This window comes from Macrobrachium rosenbergii, chromosome 55, assembly GCF_040412425.1.
Source record: "Macrobrachium rosenbergii isolate ZJJX-2024 chromosome 55, ASM4041242v1, whole genome shotgun sequence".
Lineage (NCBI taxonomy): Eukaryota > Metazoa > Arthropoda > Malacostraca > Decapoda > Palaemonidae > Macrobrachium > Macrobrachium rosenbergii.
Window position 1 is genome coordinate 47,860,913 of NC_089795.1, and position 19,683 is coordinate 47,880,595.

General features: G+C 33.3%; 1 long non-coding RNA gene across 2 annotated transcripts in view; it reads left to right on the top strand.

Moving 5' to 3' along the window:
* Positions 1-19,683, top strand: part of LOC136835210 (uncharacterized) — a 429,151-nt gene that overhangs the window by 120,947 nt on the left and 288,521 nt on the right. For both annotated transcript variants that reach the window (XR_010852051.1, XR_010852048.1), the window contains exon 3: positions 13,320-13,408. This is a non-coding gene — a long non-coding RNA (uncharacterized lncRNA). The remainder of the gene's footprint in view (positions 1-13,319; positions 13,409-19,683) is intronic.

A 19,683-nucleotide genomic window follows, 5' to 3' on the forward strand; every position in this document is an offset into this window, starting at 1 on the left:
GTATTACTATGCTGTCTGTCATCCAGGTATTACTGTGCTCTCTGTCCTTTTATCCAGATATCACTGCGGTGACTGTCCCTTTCATCCAGGTATTACTGTGCTGTCTGTCCTTTTATCCAGATATCACTGTGGTGACTGTCCCTTTCATGCAGGTATGACTGTGCTGGCTGTCCTTTTTATCCAGATATCACTGTGGTGACTGTCCCTTTCATCCAGGTATTACTGTGCTGTCTGTCCCTTTTATCCAGATATCACTATGGTGACTGTCCCTTTCATCCAGGTATTACTGTGGTGACTGTTACTTTTATCCAGATATTGCTGTGCTGTCCTTCCCTTTTACCCAGGTATTACCGTGCTGTCTCTCACCTTTAACCATGCATTACTCTGGTGACTGTCCCTTTTATCCAGTCATTACTGTGCTGTCTGTCACCTTTAACCTTGTATTTATGTGCTGTCTGTCCCTTTTATCCAGGTATTACTGTGGTGACTGTCCCTTTTATCCAGTTATTACTGTACTGTCCGTCACCTTTAACCATATATTACTGTGCTGTCTGTCCCTTTTATCCAGTTATTACTGTCTGTCTGTGGTTGACTCTCCTATTTATCCAGATATTACTGTGGTGACTGTCCCTTCTATCCAGATACTACTGTGCTGTCCGTCCCTTTTATCCAGATATTACTGTGGTGACTGTCCCTTTTATCCAGATATTACTGTGGTGACTGTCCCTTTTATCCAGGTCTTACTGTGGTGACTGTTCATTTTATCCAGATATTGCTGTGCTGTGTGTCCCTTTTACCCAGGTATTACTGTGCTGTCTCTCACCTTTAACCAGGTATTACTGTCTTGACTGGCCCTTTTATCCAGGTATTACTGTGGGACTGTCCCATCCAGATAGTAATGTTCTGTCAGTCCCTTTTATCCAGGTATTACTGTGGTTACTGTCCCATTTACCCAATTATTACTGTAATGTCTGTCGCATTTGTCCAGTTATTAGTATGGTGACTGTCCCTTTTATTCAGGTATTACAATGGTGACCGACTCTTTTATCAGGTATTAATGTGCTGTCTGTCACCTTTAACTAGGTATTACTGTGTTGTCTGTCCCTTTTGTCTAGGTATTACTGTGGTGACTGTCCATTTTATCCAGATACTACTGTGGTGACTTTCCCGCTCATCTATATATTACTGTGCTGGTTGTCCCTTTTATCCAGGTATTACTGTGTTGACGGGAAAACGATTTCAGTAATTTATGTCTGGTCTTGAGTACATGAAATGAGGTATGGTAAACCGTAGAGTTTTTTACCACCCGAGTTACAAGGGTAAGGGGGATGGAGGAAGGGGAAGGGGGAGCGGTGCGAGTTTGAAACCTACTCTGTTATCTAAGTAAGGTCAAATGATGGCCAGGTGCCAAATTTTGTGTAGATCGGTCAAGCGGTTCGGATTTCTGTAATGCACAAATGTACAAACATACAAACATTCACTTTTATTTTATTGTATATATATATATATATATATATATATATATATATATATATAATATATACATATACATAAGAAAGAAGAAGATGTATGTATGTATATTATATTGAGAGAGAGAGAGAGAGAGAGAGAGAGAGAGAGAGAGAGAGAGAGAGAGAGAGAGAGAGAGAGAGTGGACTACGTACACAGACTTTTTTTGCAGGAAGATTCTTTCTAAATATGATAAATATCCAAAGAGAAATATCTGATAGAAACTAAGCTCAGTATATCGGATTTCATGAATGGCCAAAAAAACAATGAATTATTTTGTGAACTGCAAAATTTACCAAGCAAATTTTTACAGAAAGGGACGAAATTTTATTACATAAAAATTGTACCAGCAAACTTTTAAAGGAAAAAAAAAAACAAAACTATATATAATTTTTATTGTGATGGAAGCTTGGTGATACAAAGGTTACATGGCCATTGACGTTGAGAAACGAATTGTATAAAAAAAAATTACTGATCTAAAAGTGGAATGTCTAAGTCCCTAAATTCTAGACATGTGGTTGCGTCATAAATAAATAAATAAATAAATAAAGAAGGAAGAGAGGAATAAGATACTGGGTATACGAGTCTGAACAAATACGGAAGGAGGAGGTGAGAGAGAGAGAGAGAGAGAGAGAGAGAGAGAGAGAGTAAAAAGGACACTTAAAAGAGATTAATTAAAACATTTGAAAGAATTTCCTTCTCTTCCATTAAAGTTAAATCAAGTTTATAACTGCCAAGGGATCCTATTAAAATCATATGAAATATTACTCATCGTCAATTTAAAGAATGCAATTAAACTCTTGAATCGCTGATTAGAGAGAGAGAGAGAGAGAGAGAGAGAGGGAGATTTACTGGAATCTGCCCTAATTCATATGACCCAAAGAAAACGATTGAATACTTCCAAAACATTTTGTAATTTTCTTGATAAATTCACAATTTAAATTCTGTTCTTTTTAAGTAAAGTGCAAATACAGGATCATATGTAAATTGTGCTAATGTCTGGTACGATGTACTTCTTTATTTTGTACCGAATATTGTGTATATCCCGTAGCAATATCTGTAACAAGGAATTGAGAACAATAACTTCATATAAAATGAAATTCTCAGAATAATGGCATAGCAGTTTTGTTACTTGTTCAGATTAATAATTTATCATTTATTGTTCTTTAAAGATACCCAATATTTCTACATAATCTTGTACAGTTGAATAACAGGATGTTGAGTGTTGTGACAAGATTGAAACCATGGCAGTTTACAACCTCTTTTAAAACAAAATCATTCTCCCGTCCAAACAACAATTATATTTCACTACATACAGGATTCATAGTATGTGAATTAAAATTACATTTACATCTAGTTCAGCACTGACTGTAACATTCTATAATATATAAAAGTAAAAATAATAATCAGAAGTCTCACTATCTGCATGGATCATCTTCTCTCTCTCTCTCTCTCTCTCGCTGATGACGAGCGAAGGTACTGAAGGAGTGATCCCTTCTCGCTGTTGAAAAGAAATGTGAAGAGTAAGATCGACTGAAAGCTGAAAAATAATAATAATATATTAGCAATGAATGCAGTGTTCGTTATTTACCTCTGATCGCAACATACGAAACATGTTCAGCAGTAAATACAGTGCAGTTATATCCGTGGAATTGTATTTGAGATTAGGGAAATATAAGCATAAAGTTTGAATATAAATTTTAAGAGAGAAAATTAAATGTATTGAGATTTTTCATCAATTTATCGATATGTTTTAATGACGTTAGAGTATCTAAGGACATTGCCACAGAATTATAAAATTAGATAAATATGAAATCAATTAAAAAAAGATGGAAAAATTTTTTAATGCAAATAACCAAACGAAATTTAATGGATTTCTTTTAAAGACTGACTTCTCGTAAGTATATTTCTCCTTCTTTGATAGTTATTTATTAGCATCATAACATATGTTTTTTTAAATTGGAAATCATTTGCATCGGAATTGTACCCTTAGATTTATTCGACAATACTTTCTTTGCAGGTTGTTGTCCCACTACTTGCTTTATTGGAGTCAAACATTATACAAGCTCCATTTATTTCTCTCGTTTTGTGTCGATGAATCTACTTTCTCAGGAAAATTCCATGACTATTTAACAGTTCTATTTGTTAATCATACTTGCGCAATTTATTGTAAAACTCTATACGTTGTCTAATCTAGGAATTAGATAATTAATAATCATTAACAAGGACTTGAAGAATATGTGCATGAATATATCCAAGTTTGTAATCTGAATCATTTGGACTTTCGTATTATCAAATACTTCGGATTGATAGGGAAACATGTCATGTTATGTACCTTCATATCATAGTGATTTATATTGACTCAGGAAATAGATTTCTCTCTCTCTCTCTCTCTTCTCTCTTATTTATCTCTCTCTTCTCTCTCTCTCAGTTCATCTGATTAATGTTCTTGGGAAACCATCAAATAGTGATTTAACAAATAATTCAGGATAGATGTAGATGCTTTCTCTAACTCTCTCTCTCTCTCTCTCTCTCTCTCTCTCTCTCTCTGTGTGTGTGTGTGTGTGTGTGTGTCTGATTTATAAGAGCTCTTGGGAAACAGTTCAAATAATGTACCCACAAATAGTGAGTTAAAATGGCTCAGGAAAGTATTCTCTCTCTCTCTCTCTCTCTCTCTCTCTCTCTCTCTCTCTCTCTCTCTCTCTCTCTCTCCACGGTTAACAATATCTTACTTTTGTAGATGATCAAAGGTAATCCTTTTCCCTTTGCAACTACGAAGATCAGTAATCCACTGATGACTTGCGTGTGGCGTCCGTGAAATAAATGTATTAGGAAGTGTTTTCCCTATTTCGTGGACACAGCTTCAAGGTCAACTTGCCCTTGAATGTTGGGAAAAAGAAGTACTTTAATTACTTTTAAAGTTTGCTCTATAACAGACTCATTAACATAATTTAGGGAACTGCGAACCGAGAAGGGGAAAAAGAAAAGCAACGGAATAAACTTTATTCTAATTGAATTTAGTCTCTCTCTCTCTCTCTCTCTCTCTCTCTCTCTCTCTCTCTCTCTCTCTCTCTCTCTCTCTCTCTCATCTGATTTATATGAGTTCTGGGAAACAGTTCAAATGATAGTACATCACCTGTTGATTTAAAATAATCAGTGAAGTAGATGTTTTCTCTCTCTCTCTCTCTTTAATCTCTCTCTCTTCCATCTCTCTCTCCTCTTCTCTCTCTCTCTCTGAGACTCAAAACCATTTGAGCACTCTGGTGTGTGCATGTGTGAGGCTTGGCATACCATCATAGTTCACTTCGGAAACACGATCCAAAATAATGTACTCAATAACATAGTGAGTTAAAATGACTCAGAAGAATCGATACCATGTCTCTCTCTCTCTCTCTGCCAGCGATTAACAACATGTGGAAATGCATGCAAAAATACTTCATCAAAAGATCTTTTTCCCTTTGAGGAAAGGAAAAAATCAATAATCCAGTGCTGACTTTCATGACTGTCCTTTTTCGATGATAAACCGCTGGCTAACAAAGAAAAATTCCCAGACACCAGTTTTCCCTAGTAGCCATGTCATCGCGATATCACAACTTTGCAGCCCAAATGATCATTTTTACTTGGCCCTTGAAATGAAGAATTGGGATAACATGGAGAAAGTCAGCTTCATCCCACCTTTTAAGAAATGAACCACAAAACCATGCACGGTCTTCTTTGTTGCAAGTTTGCTGTATAAATGGCATACCAGATTTTCCTCACTATAACTTCTTCTTTCCCTTTTTGTTTTATTATAATTGAAAAGACTTTCTGGCCAACCACTAGCTTATGATGGAAAAAGAAATCAGGCAAGATCTCAGAATAAACCTTTGTTCCATTCTTTTAACAAAGGATTGATCTCTTTTAATGTATTGATGGAAACGCATGTTGAAAGCATCCTTTCATTTATGGCCCTGAGCTTGAATATGGCTGTATCTAACCCCACTCAGTCTGAAAATACAAGAAATGTAAAAGAAAATATCTTAATAGAAACAAAATAATGTACATATATAGCATACATAACATACATATATATATATATATATATATATATATAGTATATATATATATATATATATATATATTTATATGATATATATAGAATATAAATATAAGAAATATAATATAAAAGAAGTGTGTGTGTGTGTGTGTGTGTGTGTGTGTGTGTACATGTACATGTATGAATAAAGAAAGAAGAGAGAAACAATATCACCGAGAAATAAAATCATGTTCTAACGGTAACGGTGCTTGTATACCGATAATAATCGAAGAAATTCTTCCTTTTCACGGCAATGAGAGGAAATATTTCTTTATTTCGCTGGGAAATTTTGTGAAAACAGAATGCATTAGATATCGCATGGCGTTTATCAAAGGAGGAAATAATAACTTCTCTTCCCATAAAGCAGATGAAGGGGCAGGATGAGTGAAACAGGGTAATGAGCTGAATTTTCTGAATAAGATTATTTATTTTTTGATATTAAAAGGAATAATCCAGTTTGCATTTAAGAGTGTTAAGTAATTTCCTTGTAAATATATAAAGTGTGATGTTATGTTGTTCTTTTTGTAATATATATTGTTCCTTTCTTATTACTTATTTTATTCTTGGAAATATTATTTCCTTTATATTTCTGCATGTTGTTATTAGTGTTTGGAGTAAGAGGATAAAGAAATAACACTTTAACACTTAAGTTCGATCAGTTTGAGTTCTTTTAACCCAATAACTTGTGATGGCTCACGACGTCACTCTCTGCTTTTCTTCTATATCTGCTTCTTTTCAGTTCTTTCTGTTCTGCTAATGTTCTAATAAAAAAACGCCCATCCCATCGTAATAGGCGGACCAATGTTCCGCTCTTTGTTACCAATTGAGGAACTTGTTCATGATAATTAATCCCCTCCTCTGTATAAATGTTCCGGTGAGAGTGAAACAATAAGCAATACAGGTGAGACGGGTAAACATTCTTAATGACGGTATAGATTATGTCCAGAATCATAACACGGAAGTTAATCTAATATTATTATTCATTCTCTTTCTATATCACTGGTCTCTCTCATTTCTTTTCTCTCTTCTAATTTAAATGAATATCTTCTCTGCACCAATGGACAATATTAATATGAATGCAGTAAATGCAGAGGTCATTTAACTATGAAAAAGTTTTTGACTGACAGTTATCAAACTATATTTTGTATTTTTGTAGCTCAGCGTCATAAATTTCCATTCAAAAACATGATTTTTGCACTATGAGTTGAAAGGTTATTGAAAACATGAATTTTTTATAAATATGACGTTCAGTTTCGAACGTTTGCAGTTAAAATTCATGACAGGAATATCAGGATCTTGCTATAAATTACCAAAATCTAAACATCAAATGAGTTGAATAAACAAATTGCCGCATCTCTGCTTAGAAAGTGTAAACCTGGTTTATACGGTTCCTAAATGTTCAGAAAAAATATATCACAAAAATTTATACAGAATTTTAGAAATAACTATATGAAACCCATTTCGAAACTGATTCATTCATTGGCTATGCACAATTATTCAGGAAAATATAGCAAAAAAACTCAAATGTTTGGAAAGGAAAAAATATCTAATGAAAAAATGATCGAGATTTATGTAACAACGCAAAGTCTATAGTACTCAATAAAAGAAGGAAAGACTGTTTATTGTAGTCTTAGCAAACAAGTGAAAAAGAAAAAAACCTTTGATATTTACTTAATACCTTTGTGGTTTTAAGCTTTATTTGAGACAATTTAGGTCCCCATGAGGTGATGTCATCAGTACACCTCATCGTGGTGCACTGTAGAGCATTACTTCTGCTGTTCTTTTTATAAAACTTTGTGGTTTTAAAGTTTATTTACATTAATTTAGGTCCCCTGTATGAGGGTGATGTCATCAGTACACCTCACGCGGCACTGTAGGCGTTACTTAGGGTTCTTTGCAGCATTTCTTCGGCACCTTGGCTGCAAACCCATTCATTTATTTACAGCACATCCATTCGCATTCTCTTTCTTCCATCAGTATACTTTCCACCCTCTCCTATCAATTTTTTCAAAGTGCAACTGGGTTTTACTCCGTTAAACATTTAAAACCTTATACTCTCAATTTCAGCGCTGAATGACCTTATAGATCAGCGCTTACCTTTGGTCTAAATTCTATTTTGTTCCAGTCCATTAATTTAGGCCACTATTCAAGACAACTTTTATCCAGTCGAAAAAATGCATACTATTAGATGTATAGACTAAGAATATTATTCAGTCTTGTATGGCTTTCCACTTCAGCAAAAGTTCAGAGATGATTTTGGACCAAAATTTCTACTGAAATTATAACTGAATCCCACCTCTAAAGACCGGTCTGGGCTGTGGACCGTAATCACCACCCCTCCCCTCAAATGAATAATTACTGCATGGGCAACCATGGAATTACATTACTTTACTAACGAAGGAATTTCAGTTGCACATGCTTGAGTCTACCCTGAGTCGATTGCTAGCAACTGTTGCTAAATTGTAACAGTGCAGATTGGGTGATGTTCGTCCGTTTCACAATGAGTATAGATATTACTGGGTGGAATCACAAAGCGTTTGTATTTGCCAATGGTAGTCTTTGTATCGCTATCTATAAAGTAATACTGGCTATGTACGTTTACTTGCGTTCCAAAATTCTTAATGTTTCATTTGAGGAAGGTATTCGATTGTTAATATATTTTGAAATAAAGTAAACGGAATGCAGGAATGAAGATAAGATTGTATCGTTCTGTAAAGGAACACTTTACATACTTTTTTGTTCCAAAATTCTTTGTTTTTCTCTTGGGAAAGGTTGGGCGTTAGTATATTATCTGAAGGAAAGTGAACGGAAAGCAGGAATGAAGATAAGTTGTGTTTCCGAAAGAATACTTTCTACACACTTTCTTTGTTCCAAAATTCTTTGTTTTATCTTTTGGAAAGCGGATTGTTGTAATTATATTGTTTGAAAGGAAATAAACGGAAAGTTAAGAGGGGAAATAAGTTAGATTAATTTGCTGTCTGTTTCTGGGACAATTATTTCAGTTTCTCTTCTGCGATGACTGGGAGCTTCTGGAATCAATTAAAACATAATGGCAAGATTAAAGAAAACAGATAATTGGGATTTCAGTTTAATTGGATTCTTTATCTTTACTATAAGGAAAAATGAATAAATAATAAATAAATAAATAAATAAATAACCAACCTACCTACCTACCTATCTGACCTGGCGTTTATTTTTCATATAATTTCCCACACTTCAGAATAATCGCCACTGAGCAAGGCCCCGTGTTGGCATAAGACCGACTTCATCCGAACCAATCATTAATCAGATCTTATGACGTCATTGCATGATGTTTTCGCTATGCATTGACCGCAGAGAGAATTTGATATTCTGGCACAAAGTCCGACTGATGTCATCTCCACTTAGGCTTCCGAAACTTAATTCGCTGATTTTTTTTTTTTTATCATTAAATTTGTTATAAAACAGTGTCTATGGCAAAATTATTTTTCCTTTCATGGATGAGGCCTTAGTTTTTATTAGAACTGACCATTGTTTTTAATTTTTTCCAGTAAATTAAATGAACTAGATCATATTATTTTTTAAGTAAGGTTACATTAAAACTCAGGAAGGGCTGCCTCTACAGCATTTGTGGATGAAATCACTTACACTTTTGTTTCGTCTGCGTTTCCCCTTCTCTGGAAATTGTTATCAAAATGAAAATTCGTATTTTATTGTTTTTTGGCAAACTCAGGCTGCCAAAATTCAAAGTCAAATCGTATTTCGATCAGTTTTTTCTTTTAATGAATTCGTATATTCTGTTCAAGTGTTTCAGATGACTTGTTTTGCTGGGTTCAGTGCAACCTGATTGAGAAATCATCAGTGATAATCGACTAGGAACTGCCTGGATGTGATTGTATAATGTTACTGAAATATATCTGTCCAATTTCTGTTTTAAATTTCATTAGGTTCTGTGAAGTGTTTTCCACCCTTCCTTTTGGTTGTAACAAATTGTATTTGCAATAAGGCCATTCATTTATTTTTACTGAAGTAATGACCATCCATCTAATTAATGAATTCATTTCACGTTTTGAAAGTAATTTATTAATCTCTTCCAGTGGTGCAACATATTTTATCCTTTTATCGAAAGGAGAATTATTTACCATGTATTTATTTCTTTCTGTTTTTATAAACATCCTCTTTGTTTGTTGTAAACTTGAAAGGAAATTTTTAATACTGAGAACCTTGAAATTTTTTATGGAATGGCTTTAATATATACTTCTATGTGGCATGAATATTAAGTAAAAATACATCTACGAACACTAATACATTACCTGTGAAATGGAAGTAGCTGGCTAATGGCTACATCGTTACGAGGCACCCATTTTCTCCCATTGAAATATTTTAATATTTTAAAATTCTAAAGTAAAAACAGTAGATCGAATATTGCCATTCATCTTTGAAAAGAATCAAAAAATAAAGCTAATTCTTCCAATACAGGAACCGTTATTACAAAATCTAACTTTTGCGGAATATTTCCCGCACTGTCATCAGAAGCCTGAACGACTTGTGTCAGTAATCCCTATTCATTAAGTAAGAGTCAAAAAGATTAAAACGACGCTTTTTCTTTTCCTCTGAGGATTAGACACCCACTTGTCTCTGAACAAGTGGCCAGATTTGGAATAAAACCAGGGGAAACCTCTTATCTGGTAAGCATTCATGAAAAAAGATTGGCATTATTATCATATCTTTCTCGGTCCATTATTGTTCAGCATCGCTTGCATCATTCTTTCAGTCATCATAAGAAATTATTCTTATCAAAGACCATTTGTTTCAGAAGACTAAAAGAAACTGATAGAGATTCAGCTTGGAATGACTGATAGAGAAAAAGATGATATAGAAAACCTGCAAACAAAAGGAATTCCACCCACTGATACACAAGATTAGCCACCTTTACCTTGCAATCGGTGTTCATATTTTCAGGAAAGATTACAATAATATATTTAAGAAAGTGAGAGAGCCTTTCATCTTTGTCAAAATACCTTAATAGAGATATTACAACCAACTCTTTATAGAGATAATGAGAGTCAGTAGAGAAAAACTTTAAAAAGATAATATCACTTACTGAAGAAGAATACCAGAAGAAGGAATGAAAATAATCTGGCACCAGATTATCTTTCGATTAATTAGCAGAGAGACCCAAGAGAATCTGATTTGTTTCATGAAGATAATCCAGAGACTGAGAGGTGATATTGAAAAACTAACGCGAATTCTTTTCCTTCGACTGATTATTCTTACTGAAGAAGGAGAAGAGAGAGAGAGAGAGAGAGAGTGAGATTGATTATTCCCATTGAGAAGAAGAGAGAAGAAGGGATGAGAAGAGAGAAGACGTGAAGACTTTTCGACTGATTATTCATACTGAAGAAGAAGAGGCAGAAGAAGGAATAAGAGAGAGAGAGGAGAAGACATGAAGACTTCTGGACTTATCATTCTTACTGAAGAAAGGAAGAAGGAATGATAGGTAGATAGATAGATAGATAAGAAAGAGGGAGAAAGATAGGACATTTTTGACTGATTATTCTTACTGAGGGAGGAGTGGAAAAGGAGAAAATGATAGGCAGGGGGGAGGGAGAGAAGATTTAGAGGAGAGACTGAAGAATTTCCAGTGATTATTTCTTAGAGAGAGAGAATGAGAGAGAGAGAGAAAAAGATAGAGAATTTGTATTTCTTAGTCCCAGGGTTTTGACTAAAATCCTCATTCAGTAAATGTCGCTTACGCAGATAGGCATTTGTACCCTACATAAAATTTTCATTCAACCCCACCAGACAGGCACGGGTTTCTTATTCATTCTGTGATCAAGTGATAAATAATGTAGTAGAATTTTAATGGATGGAGAAATGGTATGTTATATATCGAGATTGCAAATACAATACTTGATTTAAAAACTTCCTATTTATTTAAATCCTTTCTATTCAAACTTCCTTAACATGAAAGTCATGATTTCGGACACAACTTGATATTATTATAACCTTTTCCTCACTCCCAGTGCAGTTATTAAAGGGTTACTTTTTAATTAGAATCATTTGACAGAAAAGAAATTTGGAACTTAAATTGAATCTGACCTGGCAAAAAATTTGAAACATATCACATGAATGTCTGTCACTATGAAAATTCATACCCAACCAGGCTTCATTGTGTTAATTTCTTATCTGCAATTTCAGCTCGATTTTTGGCTGTATTCTGGATTTCAAGAATAACTATAATTGATCCAAATGATTAAAAAATATCCTTCATCTGTTTAGCTCGTAATAGTTCGATGCTGTAAATTAGAGAATCTTTCGAACATTCCAATCCACCCGACTGACCCTGAACCTAAAAGGATTTGTTTACGTGAAATTACCGTTTATAACTGTCCATTTTGGAATATGATCAGTCATATATAATATATACCAATATATTATATATATATATTTGTGTGTTATATATATATATATATATATATATATATATATATATATATATATATATATATATATATATATATATATATATACTTTATATATATATTGCTATATATATATATATATATATATTATTCATTGGTCGTTTTACCTGTCTACTTTTAATCCTACTATGCCTCCCGTGTATTATATTCGTTCCTTGCCTCCTTTTTAATTTTTTACTAGTGTAACTGGAAATTCCTTAACTCAAACATTCAACAAATTCTGTGTTTTATATCTTACAATTTACCTGAGGAAGTTTGAATAAAAAATCGATGTTATGACCCTTCATTACTCGAGTGTATATATTTGGGTTCTTTTATCCCATTAAGATTTTCCTCATTTTCAGATTATGAATTCTGCCCACCTCTTTACTCAGTTCTGCACATTTTCCGGCAGAGCTGTAAATTAATTTGCCCTTTTTTCACCCCTTGTTAATGAGATCATGGTATAAGGAATTCATTTGAAATCACCCCACTGAAGGAAATGATTTATGATTATAATGATATAACTTTTAAATGGTTCCTTACGCAAACAGTGTGTTACATCATGCCAGACTGACTCATTATTGCATCAGGTGCTTCTGCTCAATTTCTCTTAATTATCTTCATAAACATTCATGCTGAATTGCTCAAATATTTATAAATTTCCATAATTAGGCACCATTGGTACAGCTTCATCTGATTCAACGCTTGATTATCAAAGAAACTGGTATGGTATTATTATTATTATTATTATTATTAGTATTATTATTATTATTATTATTATTATTATTATTATTATTATTATTATTATTATTATTGACATCAATGCTTCTACAGTATTATTTTATTAATACTATTAGCCCTAGTATGACAACAATCTCTAAAACTAAAAATAAACTGGTCAATTTATACAATGAAGGATAAAAATGACTTAGTTAATTTACTAAATGAATGACACTCTGGCATATACCAACACTAAAAGTAAGACATGTGACTAAAGAGAGAGAGAGAGAGAGAGAGAGAGAGAGAGAGAGAGAGAGAGAGAGAGAGAGGGTGCGTGTGTTACTATAGATACCTCTTCTTCCAGCCCTCCAATCTCCTGTCGTCTAAGGACGGGTTAAAATCCTGTCCGTAGAAACGGACATAAATAAAGCGTGTGAAGGTTTGATAATCCGGTCTTAGGGTTTCGTAGGTTGTTCTTATTTTTATAAATTTAACTATTAAAAATAGTCACCTTTTAGAAGTTGATATGGCAGGCAATCTGATGGTTTGTTTTATAATTTTTATTCCAGATCTGAAGGAAATAAGGAAAAGTGAAGGAACAAGTGCTTGGTATCGTCTTCAAGTTATTGACATATTCTTCCCTTGAAGGAATAATTTTGTAAGTTCATTTTTGTCCTTTTAGTTTACTTTGAAGAGAACTTATATCTCAATACTTGCACTTTTTTATTTTTTTTGATTTTATCATATATATATATATATATATATATATATATATATATATATATATATATATATATATATATATATATATATATATATATATATATATATAACATATATCTGTGATATATATCATATATATATATATATAAATATATATATGTATGTGCATATATATAAAATACCTAAGGTAAGATGGATATATATATGGCTATGACAGGTTTCATATACTTTTTCCATAAAGGACCCGTTCTGTGCATTAATAGAAGAAGCTGTCAGGTTCACATCCTCAGTTAAATTTCATTTTATGTTTTTTACATCAAAAGTAACTTTCCCTGTATAAAACATATATATATACCATCCAGTATAATATATCCTTTATATATATATATATATATATATATATATATATATATATATATATATATATATATATATTAATATATATATAAATATATATATATATATATATAAATATATATATATTTATATATGTATATATTTTTATTGATAATATCTATAAGTCAAAGGAATATTCCTTTTATACAACCAGATATCTACCTATAATCTATATATATATATATATATATATATATATATATATATATATATATATATATATATCCATATATAAGTCAAATAATATATCTCTCTTTATACAACCAGAACTTATCTCAACTATATCTACCTTTAACATATATATAAATATATTATATATACCGATATATATATATATAAGGACTATATATATATATGATATAATATATATATAAATAATATATATATATATATATATATATATATATATATATATATATATATATATATATATATATATATATATATATATATATATATCAAAGAAATATTCCTCTTTATACAACCATCATAAAGTTAAAATAACTTATTTTTGACATATCTTTGAGTTGCGTCAAACAAAATATTCTTATCTCTTTCTCACTTTTCTCTCATTTCCACCACTAATGTCCTCCATTAAAATTCATCATCCTTCATTGATCTTTTTGACCTTTCCTGGTTTAGGATGCCAGTCAAAGGATTCGGAAGTAAAATCCTACGGACCACCGTCAGTGGAGGAGAGTCGTGTATGTGGTGGAATCCGCAATGAATGGCCAGGCTTGGACGTCATGGGATTTCGAAATCCCTGATGGAATCACTAAAGTCTCTCTCTCTCTCTCTCTCTCTCTCTCTCTCTCTCTCTCTCTCTCTCTCTCTCTCTCTCTCTCAAGCACGTATACAGAAGGCCGGGAAGTTAGTTGCCCAACTGTGAGATGTATACACACAACTTTGTGATATATATATATATATATATATATATATATATATATATATATATATATATATATATATATATATATATATATATATATATATATATATATATATATATATATATATATATATATATATATATATATATATATATATATATATGAAATAAAGAGTTTATGAGTAAGCGGGAAATATATGAAAAGATAAAGAGAAACGAACAAAGTTTAAGTTAACGCATAAATAAAAAAGAAATATAAATTATATATCTGAATATTACGAGGATTCTATAGTGTAAGCGATGACTACAGTGCTTTCAAAAGGGAAAAACATCGACTACGTTTATTTTATCACGCTCTTTCCACAGGCGTTCGTAGCAGCAATTTTGGGCTAGCTGGGCTAGCCCCACCTCCCCCCAAACAACAACATCAACAATAACAACACCCCCCAACCAACATCTCACCCTCCGACCCACACTTTTTCACTTTAGTTTTTGTGTCATTTAGACTTGATATTCCGTAAACAATCCTGGTACCAGATCTTCATTCTCATGGAAGAGCATGAAACAGAAAGTCTAAAGTTCTTGTGTTTTTGACAAGTGATATATCGCCTATCATTTAACCTCCAAACAGTGGGAAAACATAGGTCAATAAAAACACAGTTAAGAAATTAAAGCGAGTTCTTGAGGGCTATATCTTTTTGTAATATTGGAATGGTAGGGGCATGACGACAATGATAAATTTGTATAGGGACAATTAGTTATTGTAAAAAACGGTGAATAGTCTCTCTCTCTCTCTCTCTCTCTCTCTCTCTCTCTCTCTCTCTCTCTCTCTCTCTCTCTCTCTCTATCGAGGCGCCTTTTCCGGAGAATTAAATTCAGTATTAAAAGCCTAACCTTTTGATTTCATCAGGTCTTTCCTAATTCGCCCATTGGATCCGAAGGAAAAGAGAGAGAGAGAGAGAGAGAGAGAGAGAGAGAGAGAGAGAGAGAGAGAGAGAGACGAGGCAGAAAATGAATGATCACAGCGAGTGGAAATTGTTGGGCCAATAAGGGCGTCTTTTCTCCTCACATTTCCTGGTTCTTTCTTTCTTTCTTTCTATCTTTCTTTCTTTCTTTCCTTCCTTCAACACTGACATGTACACAAGAGTAAAAGAAAAGGAAAAGATGAAAGAAGAAAATAAAGAATAATTGCTTAATCAGCGTAGGAGGAAGATATGACTCCGCTGATTCAAGCAGAAGTAAGGAAAACGAAAGACTCGGAAGAGAAGTCCAAGGGGAGATAAGACTGACGTCATTAAAAGGAGAAAAAAGAGACAGTCATTCAAGGAGAAAGCATTAGGGAAGATATATAAATTTACTCTCCTTTATGAGCCCTTGGTACATTTTCTCTTTGCTTACAATAGGTAATTAAAATAGGATGTACAGGAAGACATATTCTTTAGGACTAACTTTTGATGAATTCAGTTCCATAAGTTTATAGGAATTTAATACCATAAATTTAATAACAAAATATATACTTTCCATATGTTACTTGTTCTTTTTCTAATGCTTAAAAAATCTAACGTTTAATGCAGCAATTCCACTAAATGACACGACAGTATTTTCGTTATTATACTTTCGTATGACATTTGAAGAATTTATTATACCTCTGTCCAGTGTTTTAATAGAATCATTCAGCACTATGATTATGAAGATCAAAAAAGCTGAAACACGGTTAGAGGAGAGCTCGAAAATATTAAAGAAAATGATTAGCAAAGTAACTTGCTCACGGTGCGGGTACAAAATGTTTATAGTCTTCTGTGTCGTTTTGGCAATTAGTCAGAAGCTGCAATTACCGGGCAAACAGTATGACCACGTTTCAGAGGTTTTACATGTTTAAGCATATTCTGGTAGTAAACAAAAACAAACCTCTATTTTTTAGAGTTCCCCGTTTTAAGTTTTTCTTCTTAACTGGCAATTATACGTCAATAACCTAGATGTTGTGACGCCAGTTTTAGTAACCATAAATCAATCAATCAGTGCTGGCAATGGAATGATTTATGGATGTGAGAGAAAAAATAGCGAAAAAATAGTTTACGTGGACCCATAAATTTCTCCTTTGAAGAGTGAAAGAGACGCGGTATACATGTACAAGCCAATAAAAATTTCGGAGAGAAATAATTGATTTATGATAGCTGTATGTTGATTGTCTTGGCATTTTGAAGGGAGGGTGGGGCTATCCTTAAAATTAAAATAAAAAATTAAGTTATGGCCTTAGATAAGGGACAAGGGTACGTATTCAATATGAGATTAAAGTAAACGTGTGGGTGTGTATGTGTAAGAGAGAGAGAGAGAGAGAGAGAAGAGAGGAGGGAGAGGAGAGAGAGAGAGCCAACTAATTGTCCAGTCCACGAAAGGTGTACATTGCAATAACGGAAGACAGCAGCAGGAAGGAACGAGAATTACTGATCAGTGTACGAAGGCTGAGTGTAGACAACGGAGATTTCTGGACATAAAATTCCAGAGTTTTCGTTCCTTGCCTTCTCTCAGAACTTGTTTTTTGGAGAAAGAAAGAAACATGAAAAATAAGGAAGAAGTATGAGGATGAATTCAGAAAGAAGGATTCCGTAAGCATGAAAATTCGTAAGAGTGCAGGTAAACAGAAGATGGGAGCGATTTCCTAGACAGTCTGAAAATGTTCTTTCCAATATTGTAGACATGAATTAATTTTCCTGCAATACGAACCCCGTAGAGGGATAGACGCGAGTTACACTGTAGGCATCACTCAAGAGTGTTTGCAACGTCCCTTTAGACCCTAGCTGAACACAATTTGTAGATTTTAGTTTTCTGTGAAAGAAAACTATTGCGCCGGCTTTGTCTGTTCCAGCACTTTTTCTGCTCAACTTTTTTCCTGTCCGCCCTCAGATCTTAAAAACTACTGGGCTGAAAGGGCTGCAAATTGCTTTGTTGATCATCCACCCTCCAATCATGAAACCTGCAAAATCAGCCCTCTAGCCTCAGTAGTTTGATTTTATTTAATTAAAGTTAGCCATAATCGAACAAAATGGCAACGATATAGGATTGCCACCAAATCGCCGATGTGTTATTTTGGGCCGAATTCATACAGCATTAAAGAGAGACAAAAGATCCTCTGTTTCCCGTGGCCTTGATTATACGTTATAGCAGCTGTACAGAAAACTCGATTGCGCCGAAGAAAGTTTGGTGCATTTTTTTCTTTTACTTATGTAGCATTTACTGTATTTTCATTCCCACTTCCGTTATTCCAGTTTGCTGCCAAACCACTCCAACTCCCTCTTGAGCGCTGAATGGCTGAATGTGCCCCAGTGCTTTGCTTAATAGTCTAATGCCATAAATCATAAAATCAGTCTCCGATTTGAAGTTTGATAACAAGACGAAATAAAAGTTGGTAGTAATTAGACGAACAAAATGATTACAAGCATTGCAATTCCAAATCGATGATGTGACATTTTGCATCTGAATTTCGACCTGCTAGAGAGACAGTCCTCTTTGCAAATTAGGCCTCTCACATCGGGTAGGCCCCAAGCACGCATCCCATCATGGAATGGCAGCCATTATGTTTTCACTGCTTCAGTTCCTGTCATTTGGACTAACTACGTCGGGCATCACGATAATTACAAAGAATCTTCGGCTAATTAAGGGAACTGAATCTGTTTTCCGTCTAATTCTCGTCTTCATGAAATTATTCTGATAAGTAGTTAGGGAGTTCATTGCCAAACTACTCAAAGATAAGTTTGCAATGTAGGATTGCATAAAGTCATCATATGGGAAATATGACAGATAAATATTGGTCATTTATTTGGAAGTTTGGATAGAAATATATATATATATATATATATATATATATATATATATATATATATATATATATATATATATATATATATATATATATATATATATATATATATATATATATATATATATATATATATTTATATGAGCTATATATATATAAAACGCCTATATATAATTATATATATATATATAAATTATTTCAGCAATTAAAACGGAAATATTATAAGCAGGCACTGGAGACATTTCTTTTAACTATGATAAAGACTTCTCTGCCTCTATCATATAAACAGAGTGAGTAATAATAACCAAACATAATTCAACGCCGTGTGTGGCACGCGTCGAATATCCTCATTCCCTTGAGATGCAAGAATGAGGAAAGTATGAGAAGTGTGATGTTGATGTCAATAACTGAGGAACAACAATCATCTAAGCTGGCTGTAAAAAATAAATGAATAAAAGTGTGGCATAAACTTGTTGCCCCCCTTTTTTTTGATGCGATGAAGAATGTATGATTAATGATTGATTGCTATCTGATAGCGCCATCGCTTTTTTCATTATATGAATGCAAGTCGTCGTCAGTCTCACAATATTCCCATGCAATATGATGGACGCACAATTTTCGTTTTCTTTTATTTTACTTCTGCCAACGAGAACTTTGGTTATATGCTTAAAATTCTGAGTAATTTTATACTAACTGTTCTCACCTGTCTAGTTTCTTCTGTATTCCTTATCCTTTTTAGCATTTCCAGCAGCAAGGGCAAGTGGATATATGGGAAGAAACGAAAACAAATTAAAACAAACGGAAAATACAGGAAAAAAGGCGAAAGGCGAAGAGAAAATAGAACAAAAAAATATATATTCTGTAACGAACCCACATGGCTGAAGTCTTCCCACGCAATAATTCCAGAACGTGATAATCCTCCAGAATCCAGTTCACTGGACTCGACATTCCAGGCTGACGAAAGTTTCTAGGCACGTGTAAATTTTAGTTCACTAAAAAAAAAAAAAATACTCTTCGTGCTTTAGGTTGAGTTTGTATCTCCACGTAGGTCACACAACTGGAAAAGTAAAATAGCAGCTCCTTGTTCTTCTGTATTAAAAAGAAAACT